The 20,648-nt window shown below is 38.5% G+C and overlaps 1 protein-coding gene across 1 annotated transcript in view; it reads left to right on the top strand.

The window, feature by feature from the left end:
- Window positions 1-587: 587 nt before the first annotated feature.
- The window catches only part of LOC113105731 (5-hydroxytryptamine receptor 2C), an 87,496-nt gene continuing 67,435 nt past the window's right edge, over window positions 588-20,648 (top strand). Inside the window, exon 1 of the mRNA XM_026266991.1 lies at window positions 588-730. The gene's annotated coding sequence lies outside the window, so the exon portion shown is untranslated. The remainder of the gene's footprint in view (window positions 731-20,648) is intronic.

Here is a 20,648-nt window from a genome sequence, read left to right as displayed (position 1 = left end):
CATTTATCACAGATTTTTGTGGGGTTTTGTGATGAAGGACATAATTAATAGTCTAGCATCTCATATAGCCCAACTTGTTTATTACAATGTTATACACGTTAAATTGTTGTTATACATTGATTGATTTATTTATTTCTAATATAGTACTTAAAGACACCTAATATAATGAAGTAGTCACATTTACAAAACTGGGCAATCAAACGTCTGATATATTAACTTACTTTTGGCACTGCATATCCACCTCATCCAGAGTCGTTTCGTAAAACGATTATTATGAAACGATCTCTGTGTCTTTCAATTTTCTGCATGGTGAGAAAAGTGCTCAGTAGTCCACTTATTGCACATTCAAAGTAATTAAACCGGAGCGTCGAGTCTTGAGAAATGCGTTACAGATAAACGCTGGCTGGCCACCACCCTTGCTCCCCGTGGCCACGCGCCAGAGCGCAGCTGCATTAGCAGACAGCCGGTGGGTCCTCGCGCGCTGTTGGTAAGCGGCTGGTTGCAGGCATTCTCTCTCTCTCTCTGTGTGTGTCTCTCTCTTTCTCTCTCTCTCTCTCTCTCTCTCTCTCTCTCTCCCTCCCTCCACCCGCGCTTCAGTGTGAATGAGCACGATCCTCGTCCTGCCACAGGCTTGCGTTCTTGAGGAATTCGTCATCAATGAAAGTGAAGGCAGACTAAACAGGAGAGCGAAAACGCGAGAATGCCGGCAGGTCAGAGGAGAAAGACGGTGGTGAGTTAATGATAAATAACATATATTCTTTTTTTCTTTTTCTTTTTACGGCTGAAAAGAAACACTTGTAGCTATGTCTATTTATCTGTTTAGTTTTAAACGGATATATCTCTTTCTTCTCATTGTGAAGTATTTTTTTAACAACTGTATTTTCTCTAAGCGTTTCTGCGTGACTCATCTGTAAAAAGTATACAAAAGTCTGATTTAAGTGATTACAGTCACTTATCTATGAAAACGAGTATGAGCTGGAAAAGTGAATGAGTTCCTATACGTTTAAAAATGTAGATTTAAGCCATTGCAAGTAATTACACTATTTGGCTTATCTTTGTTTGGCAATGATCCTGCGCGCGAAGGCAACGCATTGTAAATGTTATGAAATCTTATTATAATGACAGCACCGATGGTGATTTTGCTATTAGTTGAATGTGACTCTCACAGATTGTACTGAAATGCGCTGTGATGTGTAACAGAAATGTAGCTTTTTCTTTTGCGCATCGCTCCAGATCCATTACAGATCTTATTAATAATTTGATTAAACACATTAAGTCAAACATTTGCATGAAATAGAATCGTAAACGCAAATCCTTCCCCAATTATTGGCAATTCACTGTCAATAATGTCAAAGAGTGTCAAATGAATCCACTTCCAGTGGCATTTAGATGCGGCGTCTTTGCTGTAAGAAATCCAGTTTTATATGACAGATTCAGTGATATGCAGAGACAGATTTATGAGCACGGGGCACTTTCTTTGTTGTTGCAGACGTGTAGCTTGCTTCGAGCTAATTGAAATGGATGATTAATTGATTATGTCAGTTTAATAAGTGGGACCACTCTGAGTCTAGCTGTGAATTTATGACTGCTGGCTTCGTTTGGTGACATTTTGCGACGCGATGTGTCCAGATTTCTTTCAGCTTGCTTCCCGCTTCTTGAGGAATGCGTAAAGGGGACTTGGAGATGCGCGCGTCCGAGAGAAAGAGTGAGGACGCGAACAGGTTCGAAAAGTGGACGCTATAATAAGATGAAATGACGCAATACGACTGACATCATCCGACATCAGAGTTGCATGCGTAATTGTGCCACATTTAGAGGCGTCGTTCAAAGATTGCATTAAGTCTGCCTTTTGGGAACGATAGAGAGCTAAACAGTATGTTGTATAATAGAAACGAGTGTTTGTATTTGTGCTGGATCTAGCATAATTGTGGCACAATTGGCGGTGTGACTTAACATAGAATCAGCTTTTATAATTTTCTTTCTGATCTCATTAGGTTATGTATTGAAGTGGACAACTGATCTGTGTCAACACCCTGGAGAGAAATTCATGATGTGAGACTGTGCTGGCATGTGTTCTGTGCTTTGTTTTTGTGTTTAATGTTCTGATTCTCTGTGGGGTTGCTCTCATAAATATGAATTGGCCTCCTGGTGAAGGCATTAGGATTTTGTCGGTGTGGCCCTCAACCGTGTTTAGTCGGTGTTCTGTCAGATCTGATTGTTCCCAGTGGGAATGGCTCACCAGCATGAATGAAACACAGTTTGTAGTATTCAGGTTGGGATCGTGGTTGCATTTTTTTTTAACTTTAGTTGGTTTTTGTTGCATTTGTTGGCACCTGTGGGATGCGTGTTTTTACTAACAACCAGCACACAAAGATAGTGGGATAAAGAACGTCAATAATCTTAAGCCGGTGACCTGACCTGCTCCAGTTTAAATTCATTTGTTAGTTTGACAAAAACCATGCGTTTTAGAAGATCCTCCTCTTAATCATTTTGTGTTCTTTAATTGTTTTATGCAAAATGAAAGCTGTCCAAACAGGCATCGAACACACATGGATAAATACATGTGCGCAGTGCAGGGAAACCATTGTGTGCATTCACAGGGGAAAATTCCCTTTCTGCCTGTCTGCCCTTTTCTCACTTTTCCTCTCTGTCAGTCTTTCGCATCCCCTCATCTCATCTGATCTTGTCTTGGTGTACTCTCGTGCCCATGTCCCTGGATCACAGCCCCGGAGACAAGCTGCTGAAACAACCCACCTGTCACAGTGTTCCACCCTGGGGACTAAAGACATCCCAGGTTCAGTGCCACAGCATGGGGAGTTTCTCTGCCCCCTCCCCCCAAGTCTGTCTCTTTTTAGGTGTGGAAATACAAGAGATAGTCCATATGCCACTTTTCTTCCCTGGGCGGCATCTGTGTTGGGATGAATCACAGGGGGCATTTAGATTTTCTGAGAGGTCACATTACCCACACTTGTGACTAAACATAACATTTACTGTTTCAATTTTTGGGGTCAGTGGGATTGTTTTTATATAAATAATGCATATTATTTAGCAAGGACACATTCCATTCATCAAAAGTAACAGTAAAGACGTATTTCTGCTCTTCTTTTTTATTTTATTAATGCAGTTTATATATATATATATATATATATATATATATATATATATATATATATATATATATATATGTATATGTGTGTGTGTGTGTTTTGTGACTGGTTTTGGACCACAAAACCAGTCATAAGGGTCTTTTTTTATTTTATTGAGATTAATACATCATCTGAAAGCTGGATAAATAAGCTTTCCATTGAGTTTGTTAGGATAGGACAATATTTGGCCAAGATACAACTATTTGAAAATCTGGAATCTGAGGGTGAAAATCACCTTTAAAGTTGTTCAAATGAAGATCTTAGCAATGCATATTACTAATAATTTTTTTTTTGTTTTGACATATTTACAGAGCAATGCATATTACTAATAAAAATTGTAGTTTTGACATATTTACAGTAGGAAATTTACAAAATAACTTCATGGAACATGATCTTTACTTGATGTCCTAATGATGATGATTTTGACCCACACAATGTACTTTTGGCTATTGCTACAAATATACCTTGGCGACTTAAGATTTGTGGTCCAGGGTCACTTATATCAAAGAATCTTGAAAAACGTTTTTACCAAAATAGTAAGCAGCAGAACTTTTTTCAAATGTCAGAACAAGAATTAAATCTTGAGAACCAAATCTGCATATTAGATATTTTCTGGAGGATTTTGCTGTATTTTTCATTAAAAAAATCTGAGAGCCTAAGAAACATCATTTAAAACCAATAAAAATTCTAACTGACCTCAAATATTTAAACCATAGTGTATTTCTAAAGGTTTGAGTGGAGAGGCATAGGTTCTGCTAATATTTATAGGCTTTACTATATCTTTAATATATCTAAAACAGAGAAATTTAACAACTTCTCAGGAGAGTTTGGTAGATGTTAAGTTTGCGTTCAGGATTACACTTCATGAGTTGGCAGACATTTGACTGATCACTGTGAGAAAAATCTAGTGCCAGTTTCTCTTCAGTTGCTCAGTATTCATGAGTGTATAATGTTTTTGGCACTGTCAGTGCACCTCTCTCTTTCCTTTCAAATGACTTGGCAGGTGAGGTGTTCTTTTGAAGTGACATGTCTATGGAGACCCATTCCAGCAGCCTGTTTGCAGTTGTTACACCCTTTAACTGTGCAAGTGGTGTCAGCAGTTCAGATCAAACTTCAGCAAGCATAGCAGAATACAGTATTGGCCTGATATACTATAGCTTATACAGCAGTCAGTTTATTAGCAAAAGAATAAATGGAACTAGAAGGTTGCTTTAAAAGTGACAAAATACTATAGCAAGGTGAATACTAGAAATGTTTTGGTGTTTTTTTTTTTCTTTTCAAAATTATGTATCTCAGGATGCATGCATGGGGTGTTAGGAAACAAATACTACATCAATTTTTAGGGTTACCAAAGTTTATGTGATTTTTTTTTATTATTTTTGTATATGTTTAGCGTAAAATAATTTTTAAAGTCATGCATCAAATTTTATATTATAGTTTCATTCTGCTTTTTAAAAACGAGTATATTATTTATTCTATTGGCAGCTCTAGTATTTTATCTCTAAGAAATGGGGGTAAAATGTATTACAATATGTAAACTGTATTATCTGCAAAACTGATTTCCTGCAATATTTACTGAGAGAGGTAACATAATAATACAGTTGTATTCATTTGAAAATGTTTCTCTTCAGATTTATCTGACCTGATGCTAATAGTCAGTAGAAAAAAAGTTATGCTGTCAATTTAAAACAAAGCAAATATTTGCTGGATCATGTTTTAATATAGTGTTTTGGCTTTCGCTTAATTCTATCACCATTTACTCCCTTTATGTCATTCCAGACCAGTATGACTTTTTTTATTCTGCAGAACACAAACAAAGATATTTTGAAGAATGTTGATAAAACTTTTTTTAGTTACCATTTACTTCCTTTGTATGGATCAAAGAGCCTGAGACATTTCTCCAAATACAATTTTTTTAATCATTAAATATCTGGCCATCTCTGACATGAAACCCCTATTCTAACGCATTTTAACTCTCCTATGAAATATATATGAGTGGGTTTTCTCTAGACTCTAGGGAGGTTGGTAGCAAGTACTTTATAAAAAGACAGACTGGTATGAAAATATGCAAATAAGCAGAGATGTGTCCCTCTGATTCTGCGATTTGCTTACACTGCACCTGGAGAAGCGAGACACGCTGTCAGTGTCCATGATTAGAGTGGCATCACTGCCAGTATTTCTCACTTCAGTTCTAGTTTGTGAGAGTTTAATAATATAGATAATGAAAATTAGGTTGTCATGACCTGAATTTTTCAGACAATAGATCATGCAATGGTCACACTAAATAAGCAAACTGTGTGTACAGAATGAGATGCACTCAAACGAGTAATGACAATGTGTATGTGGAATAGACTCAGACAACATGATGGGATTTATTTTTAGTACAGTAGAATTTCAGGTTGAAGTTGTTGAAAATATTTAGAAATTAATTCAGGCAAAGTAGCGAGGCAAGCACAATCCATGCAGAAGAGGTGACCCTTTCCCTCTAAGACACAACAACATGGTATTGTTTTGTTGCAGAACCTGTTTTTCCAGCTTCTAGCAATCCTTTAGAATATACAGTAAACAGGAACATAAACCATTTTCGTTGTGGCCTTGTGTATTTGCAAGTTTATACCAGTCCTGAACTGTATATCCCCACACACTGCATCTGTACGCACGATAACATCTATTACAAAGAACAGTGAAACACATTTCAAGTGTCAGCAGGCTATATGAAAGTCCTAAATTAAATAGCACTTTGTTCTGCAGTGTTACTGCACTCCGATTTAACTATTTTATTTACATTTTTGGGTAAACTACAGCTTTAAATTCACTACAACCAAATACAACCAAGGGATCTGAGAAAATCTGAAGACCCCTGAACTATAGATTAAATAGTTTAGCACTGCTAGAGAGTTGTGCTACAGAAACACTATTGTTTACTGCATTGCAAATGAGTTTGAATTCTAGGAATCTGCTGTATTAAAACTAACTAGTTAAATCACATTTTGTTCTTGTAACTGACAAACTCGTAGCAGTTGTTTATTATAAGAAGAGTATGACTAGATTACTGACAACACATGGCCATTTTGTATTTGTGAACTTTGAGTGGATAATTGGTAGTCTTTGTAGCTCAGCAGTACGTTTAGAAGTGCTACAGATGGCTTTTTTTGCTTGATTTCTCTTTTGTTTAATTTCAAAATGTACATGACACGTTAAACTAAACAATAGCCTCGACTATGTATTTTTTTCTTAGTTCTAATGTTCTATTTTCATCATGTTCTAATTTTAAATCTGGCCATTCTGTTTCCATAATACTTACTGGAAATACTTCAGCTGGTGTCAACGGCAATTCCTCATATGCATTCTGTCTGTCTCTGACTGTGAGGACTGAAGTTCTGGCTGTGGAAAAACACACAGAGCTTCGCATGTGGCTTTGGACCCTGCGTATGCAAAATGTGTATAAATCGCCGACTGGCACCTGGAATGCATCTGAGCTGGAACATAAATGCAGCATGCCACGGTACTCACAGTGACACACACACACACACACACATCTGATTGATTTGCGTGGCAGTGCTGAATTGAAATGATAAGGAGATAACGCATCTCATCAATAAACAGACAGATTCTGGTAGGAATTGTTAGATATTTGAAATTAGCTGAAGATTTTAAAGCATACAAAAGGTATAATGTAAATGAATACATTTATATTTGTGTGCACATATATGTCATCATATAGCACATCAGTAGCAATCCATCACAGTTCTTTAAAAAAAAGTTTGAGTCCAGAGGGGAGACCAGCTAAGACCAGTTCAGGCTGGTTTAATACGGCCTTTTTCAGCATGCTTATTGCTTTCTGTTGTCTAAAACATGCTGAGTTCTTTTCCTTCCCCTCACAGTGCATTGTCACGACGGACAAACGTCATATCACGCTCACAGTGAAGCCTCTGTGCTACAGCTGCACCTGTAGAGTGTCCCGGTAGTCGTAAAAATGCAAGTATATTTAATTTACGAAGCAGAAAATGCTTAATACCCATAACGTTGTGAAGCATGGAGCAGGGCCAGGTAGAGTCATTACTTTTATTGTGCGTGGCTGCAGACATTTATGGCGTCCAGAGACTTTGTAAAAGTTTCCGAAAACAAATTCCTCCAAAAAAGGGCTCTGAACTGACAGTGTTTCTCAGACGAGCTCCAGAACTCATTAGAAAGTGCATTCAAACCTTTTAAAGACAATGTGAGTGGGGCTTACATTGCAAAAATGGCTCCCACAATGCAAGGACGTTCAGAATGGTTGGCGGGGTGTTTTGAGTGTTTGTCAGTGCATTGCTAATATTGTAGGTTGCTTTGTATTTATCTACAATTTTGACCCAAGTCAAAACAGCGTCTCCTAAAGTTTCGTTTTCATCCGACCGTGTTCATTATAAAATACCATTCTTGTAGCTCAAATAGTAGCTATAGTGCTTGCAACAGCAAGGTCATGGCTTCGATTCCCAGGGAACGCATGGATAAATAAAATGTATGACTTGAATGCAATGTAAGCATTAAAGCAAATCTATAAATGTAATAAATATTAATAAGTATTTATTTGTCTGTCAGCAAGTGAAAATTATAAGTCTATGATGTCATCTTGAACTGGCCCAACTAATACTAGCACTTACCTTTTCTTTTCACTTCTCTTCTTTTCTTTTCTTTTCTTTTCTATTCTTAAAAAAAAACGTGTACTGCGCTAGACTAACTGAGACTTGTTATTGCATTTGTATACTCTTGTTGTTGGTCTGATAACTCGTTGGTCTGATTGTTCTATTGTTCTCATTTGTAAGTCGCTTTGGATAAAAGCATCTGCTAAATGATTAAATGTAAATGTCATCTGCTAAAATGTAATACTTATCATGAGTGAAGTACCTCAAGTATGAGCAATGATAGCGATCGTTGCCTTACTAACAACAACTGAAATAATATTGACCACACCAGATATTTTGGAAATTTAGGGTCAGATGTCATTGACTTCTAGAGTGTTTGTGTGTTTTTGTACGTTCATGTGTGTGTGTGTGTACACTGTGTCAAACAGTAAAAGCACTGAAGTGGTCCTCTGTTCACACTGAGAAACCCGGACGATCACGGTGTTAGAAGTATCTCTCAGACTATTACAGGAGGTGTGGGCCATTTAAACATCCATCCTCCCACACAAGGCCTTTCGGTTCACTTTAGTCCAATCATTACCCCCTGCAGCTGTCCATTTTCTTTCTCTTTTCTAAATTCACTTTTATGAATTTTACATGTTTTTACATCAATTTTACATGTGAGTTTTTGTGCAAAGCGTAAAAAATCAAATTGCATTTATTTTTGATAAATATTGTGAATGCACTAATTTAACAGTTGCAAAACTGCGGCTTGTGTCATATATAAACTGTGGTTTATTTTTATTTCAACTCCTACATTAACAGGTAAGCCACGTCGTGCTGCACCCCGAAGGCGTCCCAGAACAATGCTGAACTCAGCAGAAAACATCAACACACTAAAAATCAACACAATCAAAAAGGCATTTATGAAGCAACATGAAATTATGGAGTGAATTACTCACCAACTGTTTAAAAAAAAAGGTTCACACATACTTTCCGTTCAGTGTCTTAACTGAGTAGATTTAATTGGACTTAATCCAGATGATTTGCAGTTTATAGCTGTGGTTCGAGGTTTGGGTTTCATGTAGATTAATTATCATTTGGATGTAAATGTGATCCCCTCCTCATGTAAATTCAATTTCACCATGATTGAGTTTGTAATTATTCTCTATAGCTAACTCCTATTAATCATTTTATAATTTATGGCTGTTAAGGAAATAATCAGTGTGGTAATAGAGAAATCACTTATTTATTTAATAATAGAGTTTGCTACTTCATTCTGAAGTACAGTACCCAGCATATGCTGCTGCTTTTGTTTATATGAATTAAATTGCATTAAATTGCATTTTTGTTTTTGTTTTCAGTTTGATCAAGTTATAGAATTATAAAAAGTCTTAATTAACATTTTAAAAGGTCTTAAATTTGGAACAAAAAACAGGATATGGCCTAAATTTCAAAAGGCTATAATCTAAATATTTAACAAAATAAGAGTCCCAACGTATTTTGGGGTAGTTTATAATTAAAAATCCTGCCTATTGCCAATTTCAATTGCTAATAGGGCTTTTTTTTTAAATCTCCTTTTGTGGTCTGAAAAAGAAAAAAGTGCATATGCATTTAGAATAACACAAGGGTGAGTAAACGATGACTTCATTTTCATTTATTGGTGAACGATTAAAAATTTCGAGATTGTGTGGGTTTGTTCTGTATGTTCTGTATTAATTTTATTTGTCCAGGTCTTAAAAGGTTTTCAATTTGATTTTAAGAACTCTGCAGATACCCTGATATCAGTGCTTAAAAGTCTCAGCCTTAAAGGTTTCTCTTTCTTGATAAACATCTAGTCTCTGTGTCTTCGTGGGGAACTGACATTCTCTCCGGGGTGGCATCAATAGATCCAGCATGTTTAGTTACTGTCCCGCTGTGTGCCCTCTGTGACATCATGAGTCACTGATCACCGTAATGTGCCAGGCAGTGTGTGCTTTCATATGGGTTTGTGTGACTTTGAGATTCAAACAGTGTGGAGAACACAAATTAACATTGTCAAGGGCAGGAATCTTTGCTTGTCTAAAGTTCAGGGCCTCAAAACAGGACACAAGGGTATGTCTGAGACTGAATTTATGCTGTGAAGTAGCGAGACAGACAGGGGGTTGGAGGGTGGGGGGTGGGGGGTTTATAGGACAGGAAGGCAGCCAGCCATCAAAGAAGATATTGAATAAAGAGGGTCAGTCTGTATCCAGATCAGCCTCTATCCCTTGTTGAAAGGCCATTTATCAAGACACGTTTACCTCTTTCTATACCTGCACACTTAATCAGATGTACCTAACTGTCCTCAGAATGGTGCCTGCTCTATTAAGGAACTTCAGTGGCAGTTTTGGATATTGATATTATGCAGTGGCACTGTTATAAAGAATCTGTCTGATGCTAATAAGTTTATTATTTTATTGTTATGATCAGAAACTGATTTTTAATGTTTGGCTGATATTAAAACTCTACCCTATTTTGTTTAAATTAATGTGGGCAACACAACATTTATAATGCATGGATTAAAAATGGATATTCCTTTTGAAATTTACTCAAGACTGTATTTAAAAAAAGTTTACCCTTATGTTGGTCCAAAGCATGGGTTTTGTTTTTCCCTTTGGATCACAAGAGATGATTCATTGTATGATTGAAAAATGTAAGAATAGGGGATATGAGCTTACACAATTAATATCCAGTTAATTAGTATAAATATATTGTCTTCAGAATAAACAGACAATATCATTTGTTGGTGTGGACGCTAATATCGTTATCTTTATAGTTATCTTTATACTTATCATGCTTGATGTGAACGGGGCTTAAATCAGTTTGCTTTTTAAGATACCTTTCTCATGTCAGCTACTGCAAATCCTTATAGCACATGCATATAACGAAACGCGGTGCAAAATCCCACAACACATGCAAATTAACAAACACGCTGCAAAAAGCACAGACCACAATGGAAATGTTTCAAGGAGACCCCGAAAAGTGTCGGACCTGGCTGGAATTTGCTTATCGTGCAGTGGCTACTGGTTAGTGGAGTTGTTGGTGAACTGAAAGGTGAGTTTTCTTGTTTTTTTTTTAACACCCTGATTGCATGATTCCTTTATCTTTTGGAGATTATTAGCCTAAATAAGATGAATAATTACATGATTAAATGTAAAACGTTACTTAAGATGGCTAACTTTAAAATCCTCAGCTAAATATAATTTCAAGGTTAATGAAAATAAATTTGCAATGCTTCATTAATTATTTCTTAATGTGCATGTGCTGTGAGGATTTGCAGCGCGTTTCATTATATGCATGTGTTGTGAGGATTTGCAGCGCGTTTCGTTATATGCCTGTGTTGTGAGGATTTGCAGCGTTTCTTGATTTGCATGTGTTGTGAGGATTTGCAGTGCGTTTTGTTATATGCATGTGTTGTGAGGATTTGCAGCGTTTCTTAATTTGCATGTGTTGTGAAGGATTTGCAGCGTGTTTCGTTACATGCATGTGTTGTTAGGATTTGCAGCGCGTTTTGTTGTATGCATATGTTGTGATGATTTGCAACACTTGTGTTGTCAAACTGATGAAGATGTTTTCTTCAACTTGCTGGTGTTTTTTTATTATTATTATTTGCATGTGTAAGTTGCAGAGTGTTGAGCTTTCTCGGCCACCGTACTATCACTGTGCAGTGAACTGTATATTTGAGGTCTCATGTCCAAAAATTTTTACCAAACCTGAAATACTTATTTGAACCCGACATGCATACATTATTAGAAAAACTTAAAAGACAAAGAAAATCTGAACTATGACAGAACTGATAAAATTAGATCCAAGTCTGAATTGACATGATGACAGTTATTTCAAACCCAACTGAACTTGAATGTAAAATGCAGCGAAATCTGCACAGCCTGCAGCTTTCCATACAGTACCAGTGGAGAGCAGTGATTTTCAACTGGTATTACCCTCCAAAATCAAAGAAGACGAATAAGAAACACCATGACAGTTATAGATTTAAAAGTATGGCCTTCTTCCTACTTTATTTGTAGATGATATTCATTCTCTGATCCTTTACATTAGCTGTACTTTTAAGCCGTGTTGGCAGATAATGTAGCCTAACTTTGTGTACATCAACATGTACTGTATGAGTGTATGTAATCTGATTTTGATTAGTAGCACTAACTGCATTCAAATGGTTTTCTGTAATCAATATCTGGCAACAGTGCATAGTTTTTCTGCTTGGGCGACCAATTACAAGTAGATAAATTGCTAATAGCTTTATGTTGAACCTCAAATGAGAAGAAAATGTATATTTATATTAAAATTAATAAGCAAATCTCTGCATTCATTCTTTTAAATGGCCAAGGAATTGCATAGCACATTTTAAGTGGAGCTCCTACCACTGCAGTGCGCAACAGTATCATGGAGAGTATGCTCATTTACACACAGGTTCACAGACTGACAAAGAACAGAGAAGTAGGAGATAAGAAACTGTTATAGATTTATTTAAAATGTATTTGTTTTAAATAATTGCATGTTCTTATACACCTGAATCAAATAATGGAATTCAAATAATGGTTTCTTCTTTTTTTAATCTCTTCTTGGGACCAAGAAAAAATGTTTAAAAGTTAACCAAGACCCAGTATAATCTTAGACCTGGCCTGTATCCGAGGCAAACCCACTCTGGTCTCAGGTCAGACCTTGAGTTTTTCATTCCAAGGTGTCCCATGCAGACCTCTAAGTTGTGTAAGGATATAGTTTGTCTCACAGTCTGTCTGTGAATGTGTTTTTCATGCAGTGAGAGTTTATGATAATATGTGAGGAAAGCCTCACAAATCTTGTCCAGAATGCACACACACACATACATATTTACAATTGATCCAAACCATGAGGCTGCCCTCTATTCTTATAATCCTCTTTGCTTTGTGATCTTTTTATCTGGGGTCTTATGGATGACAAAGCAAAGTGAGGAATGAAGACTTCTGCACCACAGTCTCAGGAAGACTCTGAATCTTTGGGATTGCTGTATAACAGTTCGGAAGAAATCTGTTTTACAGCATATTGTGCAACAAACAATGCGCCCACACAGAAATCTCCCTCTCATACACAAATACACATATTCTGGCATCATGAGCCTGGAGAAACAGGCTCCTTGCTGGCTTGAGGAGCTTTCACACTGAAGGAGCATTTTGAGAGTTCCTGTAGCTATAGCTTTTTTGGAGTGTTCACACCACAGGAACGTCTCATTGCATAAGGTAACCCTCGTTCCCTGAAGGAGGAAATGGAGATGTCATATACTGTATGTAACCATGGGTGCTGCCCCTTCCAGTGCCCTGTGCAAGCCACCTGCGCCCCTATTCAGTGTAGGCCGGGGCTCAGAACAAGTAGTTCCACTCACCATTGTGAGAAATGGAGGAATTTGAGGTGATTAAAACCCTCTTGGAAAGGCAGAGGTCTGCCGGGGAAACACGGGCTCCAAGGCTATACCATAGACTATACGCATATTTATGTACCGCTTAGGTCTCAATATGGAAACCAGCCTTCCATGGTTCTCATGGATTCATCATGAAGGCCTGGCACTGGACGTTCCACCCTATCCAGCTGCCAAGGGTGATGGAGGATCTCAACAGGGTCTACAGTACAGACACTCTGGAGCAGTTTTAGCTAGCTGACACTAACCGGGGCCTCTCAGTGCCACTACCCATTTGAGGTGAGAACACAGGAAGGTACCGGCTCTACACAAAGGCTATAGAATCTAGCAAACATGTTGTGGGGCTCGCCCAGCCCTCAGCTCTACAAATATCTGTCAGCGAGGTGCCACGAGCCAACACCCAGGAGGATGCAACACTTCTAGTTGAGTGAGCTTGCAACGTGGACAGGTAGGGCACACCCTGTAACTGATAAGCCAGGGTTATGGCATCCACAATCCAGTGGGCCATCCTCTGTTTGGAGACGGCATTCTCCTTCTGCCGGCCTCTGTAACAGACAAAGAGCTAGTCTGAGGTCCTGAAGCTTTGTGTCCAGTCTACATAGCATCTCAATGCTCAGACAGTACAGAGCAGAGCCAGGGCTGGATCTGCCTCCTCCAAGGGCAGTACTTGCAGATTCAACACTTGGTCTTTGAAGGGTGTAATGGGAACCTTGGGCACGTAGCCGGGTTGGGGCCTCAGGATTACCTGGGAGTCTGCCTGCCAAAACTCTTGGCATGAATTCTCAACCGAAAATGCATGCAGGTCCCCAGTGCATGCAGGTTCAGAGGTTTCAGTGAAAGAAACTTTAGCTCAACTGAATGCAAAGGCTTGAATCGGTCCTGCGGTATTGATTTCAGCACTAGGTTCGGAGCAAGGTGCCCCGCTAAAAACTCTAGTCAATTGATGTGCCAATGCAGCTGCGGGGCCGTCCAAACCCCTGAGTTTGCATGACCATTGTATGTGGCCCCCCAGCTGGTGGTGGAGGCATCCATGTAAACCACAGCATGCCTAGAGATCTGCTCCAGGGGCTCGCCCAGACACGTGAGGCATTGATCGTGACCATCACCCATTGCCAGGTAACGACTGCACCCAGAAATGCACGGGTGAAACGGCATCCTTATAAGGTCAATCCGTCCTCTTTATAAAGATGCACCCATGGAAAAATTGCTGTATAGGAAATGCTCTTTTAGTGCTGAGGTGCACAGGGGAGATGGCCGCTTGCAACACGACAGGGGGTAGTGCAGCCTGAATTGTGCAATCAACTCGACACTGGAACAACCACCACTGAAGCGCCATCTCGCCAACACAGGAAGTTTCAGAGAACGTGCTGAACTTGTAGTTCACTGTAGACACTGGTGAGCAGAACGATACTGTCACTCAGCTCCGAACAGAAAAGCTGGTATGCATTGTACCTGCTGCCTTCTTATGTTCACGCTATAATCAGTGGCAGCTGGATGCAATAATTGCATGCCAATGTGCATTGGCTTGTTTAGTTTACACTTGAAGTAGATTGGTCTATCAAAGAGATATCCCATTTCGTCTGTCACCGACGTCGAGAGTGAACGACTGAAATGGACCTGGTAATGATTTTAGCCATAGGAATGCCTTTAGAGGGTACTAAATTAGCTCCTACTTTAAAGTAGGGTCTAAACCAGCACAATAGGAGCTTCCAGTGATGTAAGTGTATGTTGAGTGACTGAATACAAATACGAAACACCAGCACCCGGCATTTTGAAACACACGGTTTACACTACCTCCGCGAACATGGAAAATAGTGATAAAGGGACAATGCTGTAGACTGGGTTACATCACTTCAGCGTTTCTACTGACTGTGCAAATGCAACCAGGAAAATGGCTCTAGGTCGGCACACATGTACACACATGAACATGCACACACCTCGCTGATTCTGCGATGTCCATTCTCCTCCTAATGTCAGTCAACAGTGGCATTTCACCCAGCAGCCCGCTGAGGGCTATGGGACGTAAAGTTCTCTGACGGTGTGTCATTTGCTTGTCGGCTTGTGTCTGTGTCAAAGAGACAGAGGATGTCAAATAGTAGAGTATTTGTTATTCATTATGTGGGACAGGTGATTGATCACAAGTTTATTTGTAAAGTTTGTACTTGAGTGGCTTGAAAATAAGTAAACAGAACAAATAAACATCTCAACAGATGGGCTATGACCCAAAATCAAGTCAAATCAAATCAAATCAAATAGACAACAATAGTGAATCTAATAATTATATGAGATTATATTATATATTTATTCAGTAAACAAGTGCTGATGCTAATTGCTGATGTTGGATGCTCTTTTTATTTGAGAAACTCTGATAGCGATGGCATGCAAAGTTATAGTACATAATTTAAGTTGAAATGCAGTATTGATTTTCATCTGTTAATTTTAAACCCTATAGAATAAACCCTAATGTAGAATTGGGGGAGCTGTGGCCTAACGATTAGAGAGTTGGACTTGTAACGTAAAGGTTGCAGGTTCCAGTCTCGGTGCTGGCAGGAGTTGTAATTGGGGGGAGTTAATGAACAGTGCTCTCTTCCACCCACAATGCCCATTCCTGAAGTGCCCTTGAGCAAGGTACTGAACCCCCAGTTGCTCCTTGGGCACTGGATACATAGCTGCCGATTGCTCTGGGTGTGTGTTCATGGTGTGTGACCTGGATGGGTTAAATGCAGAGCACCAATTCCGAGTATGGTTTACCATACTTGGCAAATGTCACGACTTTCACTTTTTTCATCTGTCTACTGAAATTGCATGTGAAGTATTGTCAGCTGAATGTAAACAGTATACACTGAGCAGATATTTATGGCATGCATCTAATCAATCTATAAAAAGTGATTTTGAAGCCAATTAAGCTCTTTGCCGAAACCGATGTGATAGTCTGTTTCAGACAGTTATAGATGAGGTAAGGTGGTCGCAGTGTGGTGTGTAGAAGATTGAATTTCTTTAATTGTCTCAGAAAGTCAATCCCCTGGGTCGTGATTTTTATATTTACTGTAGAGTCAGTGATTGCCTCCCACTTGAGGCTCTGTGAAATTATGGGTCCTATCAACCTGAAGTTGTGTTAAAGTGAAGATGGTGTTAAAAGTTCATTGTAACAGCTCCAGTTCCGACACCGTTTGACGGACCGCCTGTAGGCAGCTTCTTTGCTGTTGCTCATGAGGCTAGTCAGCACTGTGTCTCTGAGGAACCTTATGGTGATAGACATGTTCTTTTCCAGTGTTATGCAATAAGGAATATTCCATGTTCAGTATAAGTTGAACTCAGCTGATAGCATTTGTGGCACAATTTTGATTGCCATGAAATAAGTATAATTCACCCAAAAATGAAAATTTAGTAATTATTTACTTAATATTTTGTACTACCCTCAAGTTGTTCTAACGCCGCCTTCACACTGGCAGTTGAAATCCTCTCCAATATGGCTACGAAACGACCGGAAGTCATTCATTTCCTATGGAGATTCGCAGACCGCATGTGAATGGCTTCGAATCGGGTCTGAACGAGTGTGGTGCGAAAAAAATTGTGTCCGTTGGTCATCCAGATGCGTTCAAAAATTGAACTCTTGCAAAAGGCTACGGACAGTTCCTATCCGACAATTCCAGCAGAAGTTGCCGTTGCTATGGTACTGATAAACAAACCTGAATTCTTAACTTTTAATAAAATAAATAATGATTTTATAACGATAAGTTGTCATGTCATTTTTTTTATTTTCATGATTTTCTAACATTATAAGGACAGTTAATACAATTAAAATGAATAATTAAATATTGTGCACCCGCTCTCGGACACACTCGGTCTCTCTCGCTCGAGTGCAGGGTTGTTGCAGCCCTATATACCACTATATCACATTTAGCTGACCTGACATGCACATTCAGATACAGGACACAGGAGACGAGAGATCCAAGAGCAGTGTGTGTTTAATGGTTAATCCAAAAATCTGAATCAAAACAAGCAGGGGGTCATAACCATAAATCAGTCCAGAAACAAACAAACAGGAAACAAGTAACTCAAAACACAGGGACCGCGAGGAAACCAGGTGACGGAAAATAAGGACTCCATGAAACAGACAGAAAACAGACTGGTTTAAATAGACAGGATAATGACGATGAAAGTGAAGACACCTGAGTGCAATTAACAGGTGTGAAATTACCGTGATGAAGGGAAAAGGCTTTGTGGGAAATGGAGTGCCTGCGGTGAGGTGCCTATGGGGAAGTGAGACCACTAGTGGACACCCAGGGAAACACAGAACAGACACCGTGACCGTGTGTCTTTAATCAAGCTGTGCTTAATATAGTGTTATTAAGCCAAAATACTGATTTATTTAGTTTTAAATGAAACCATTGTAATTTTGAATGTATTCCCCCTTTTTTCAAAATGTAACTATAATCTGATTACTACGTTTTTTTTTACGTAACTGTAACGGATTAAAGTTACTGGATTTTTGTATCCTGATTACGTAACGCCATTACATGTATTCCGTTACTCCCCAACCCTGGACCACCTGTCTTCTCTACTACACTGAAATCCATAGCCATCGGTCTTCATGTGTTGGTGTTGAAATGTCTCTATTAAAACCTGCAGTCATCCTTTTTTCTCATTACTTTGCTTCAAGGTTTGACACAGGAGGGAGTATTGATTGCAGATGAGTGCATTTGTGTGAATAGTACACAGACATTGTTTCAGTAAATGTGGACAGAATGTGCCAGACATTGCAGACTCCCATTCAAGCGATCATTTAAGGGGGGAAAAAATCACCTTGACACTGGAAACATACTCCCACATCTTACACGTAGACTGCAGTGTGATTTTTGCATCATGTGGCAGCAGTAAATCTTGTTTTTTGGAATTCCATTTCTGGTGCTCCCTTCTCAGTGGCCATCAAACCACAAATATTTCTGTAATGTGACCAAAAGGGATTAGACCTGTCAAACTGATGAATGACCCGCTGTTCAGATGTGGAATGAAATGCATCCTGGACATGATTTGGACTTGATCTCATGTCTCACTGGGCTGTTTTCCTGGATGCATTTTAAGAAAGGGCTAGTTCAGGTAGAGTAAATTTTTATTTATTTATTTTGTGGGAAAACATGGTTCTGTATTCTAGTACTTGTTCCCTTGTTTTGTAATAGAATGGATGGAGCACAGTTACCTCTTTTAAGAAGTTTATATGTTCAGAGGACTTTAAATCTTAAATGTTTGTGGGCTAAAAAAGTGGTATTTTTAGTGAAATCCCAAATAAATAACATTAAATGGATGAAATTCCATGCATTTGGAATTCTGAACATAGCAAAAGAAAGCACAACTTTTATGGAAGGTAAAAGAGTGTAATTACTGGAAAGATTTTTTTTTTTTTTTCAGTGATATCTTAGAAACTACTGCATGACTTACCCATAAACCAGGAATGAGCTTACCAGTTGGTGTAACAAGATGTAAATGCAAATCCAAGATCCTTTGTGTTCTACTGCTTCTGGGCCAAACAATGCTTAATGTACAAAGCCTGGAAAGAGAACATTTGTATACAGTGATGGATGGCTTGCATCGTAGACATTTGTTTTAAAGGGATATTCCACCCCAAATTGAAAATTTGTCATTAATCACTTACTCCTATGTCGTTCCAAACCCTTAAAAGCTTTGTTCGTCTTCGGAACTCTATTTAGATAGTTTTCAGTCTAATAATTGCCAAACAATCAATCCAAAACAAAGGAAAAATACAGCTTTGCAAGAACCACCCTTCATTCTTTTGGTATATGCTTAATTTAATAAATTCATAAAAATTGTTTAATTTGATTTAAATATATATATATATATATATATATATATATATATATATATATATATATATATATATATATATATATATATATATATATATATATATGTATTAGGGGTGTAACGATACGCGTATTCGTATTGAACCGTTCGGTACGACGCTTTCGGTTCGGTACGCGGTACGCATTATGTATACCGAACGGTTCGTTGGAGTAATTAATTATATTTGAAAAAAAAAAAAAAAGAGAGAGAAAGAAATATAATGATATGCGTTCAACAAGGTAGCCCAATAACCCAAACAACGTAACAGGCAACGCCCCTGACACTCCCGAAGAGGAAAAAAACACCATCTTATATGTTTATGTTAGGCTACTCAGCAGGCGCTCGCTCACTCAGTACACGCTGAAGGCTCGTTGCAAAATAGCCAATGCGTTTAACAGACTAGAAATGAGAAGATCCTCCAATAACCAACAGGTCTGGTGTTTGGGTGCACTTTGGATTCCCTTTAAGCTATAATGGTGATGGCAAGAGAGTGGTGGATAAAAAAACAACGGTATGTCGCATCTGCAACATGACAGGGTACACCAGCGGGATTACAAAAAAAAACAAAAAAAAAAACAGCGGGAATATCTGGGATATATGCGTCAGTACTATCTGGGAAAAGACGAAAAAAAGGAGAAACATGCACGCAGCAAACTATCCCTGCAGCATTTAGACACTATAGCTTACAGGGAATCCAACCCAAACACCAGACCTGTTGGTTATTTTAGGATCTTATATTTCTGGTCTGTTAAATGCATTAGACATTTTGCAACGAGCCTTCAGCGCGTGCTGAGTGAGCGAGCGCCTTAGGGGCCGTTCACATATCGTGCCTAAAAACGCATGGAAAACGCTAAGCGCGTCTTTCTCCTCCTTTCCAAAGCGCTCGGGCAGAAGCGCTCATGAGGCGTCTGTCTTTGCTAAGCAACAATGACGTGCTCTCTCCATGAGACGCGGAAATTTCAGCGAAGGATAAATGGATTTGCAGCTCTAAAAATCGCTTGCAGTAGCTCTGCTACTGAATTTATTTCAAAATTGCAATCCATATACAACTATGATCAGCTGTTCCTTCATCTTGGCTGAGCTCTCAACGTTGTTACGGGAAAGGATGAAGCTGATTGGTTGGTTCTTGTCACATGACCCGCGGTGCGCTTGCGGCATTCTGAAAAGTTGAGATGTTTTTACATTTTGCTGTATCTAAAACGTATCGAACCGAACCGAACCGTGACATCAGTGTATCGTATCGAACCGAACCGTGAATTTTGTGAACCGTTACACCCCTAATATATATATATATACATATATATATATATATATATATATATATATATATATATATATATATTGACATCCCTAATCTCTCTCTCTCTCTCTCTCTCTGCTTATTCTCTTTATCAGGGGTTGCCACAGTGGAGTGATTTGCACATGGCACGTTTTACGCCAGATTCCCTTCCTGCAGCGCTAATATGTATATATACATATAATGTGATCAAAAACGTAATATACATACTTAAAAAAATTATTCTCTTAAAACAAGACAAAAATACTGGATCAGAAAATGACTGTGTGCCAAGATATCACAAGCCAAAACTAAATCATGTCAGTTTTATG

Source organism: Carassius auratus, chromosome 7 (assembly GCF_003368295.1).
Source record: "Carassius auratus strain Wakin chromosome 7, ASM336829v1, whole genome shotgun sequence".
Lineage (NCBI taxonomy): Eukaryota > Metazoa > Chordata > Actinopteri > Cypriniformes > Cyprinidae > Carassius > Carassius auratus.
This window is presented reverse-complemented; position numbering and strand designations above follow the sequence as displayed.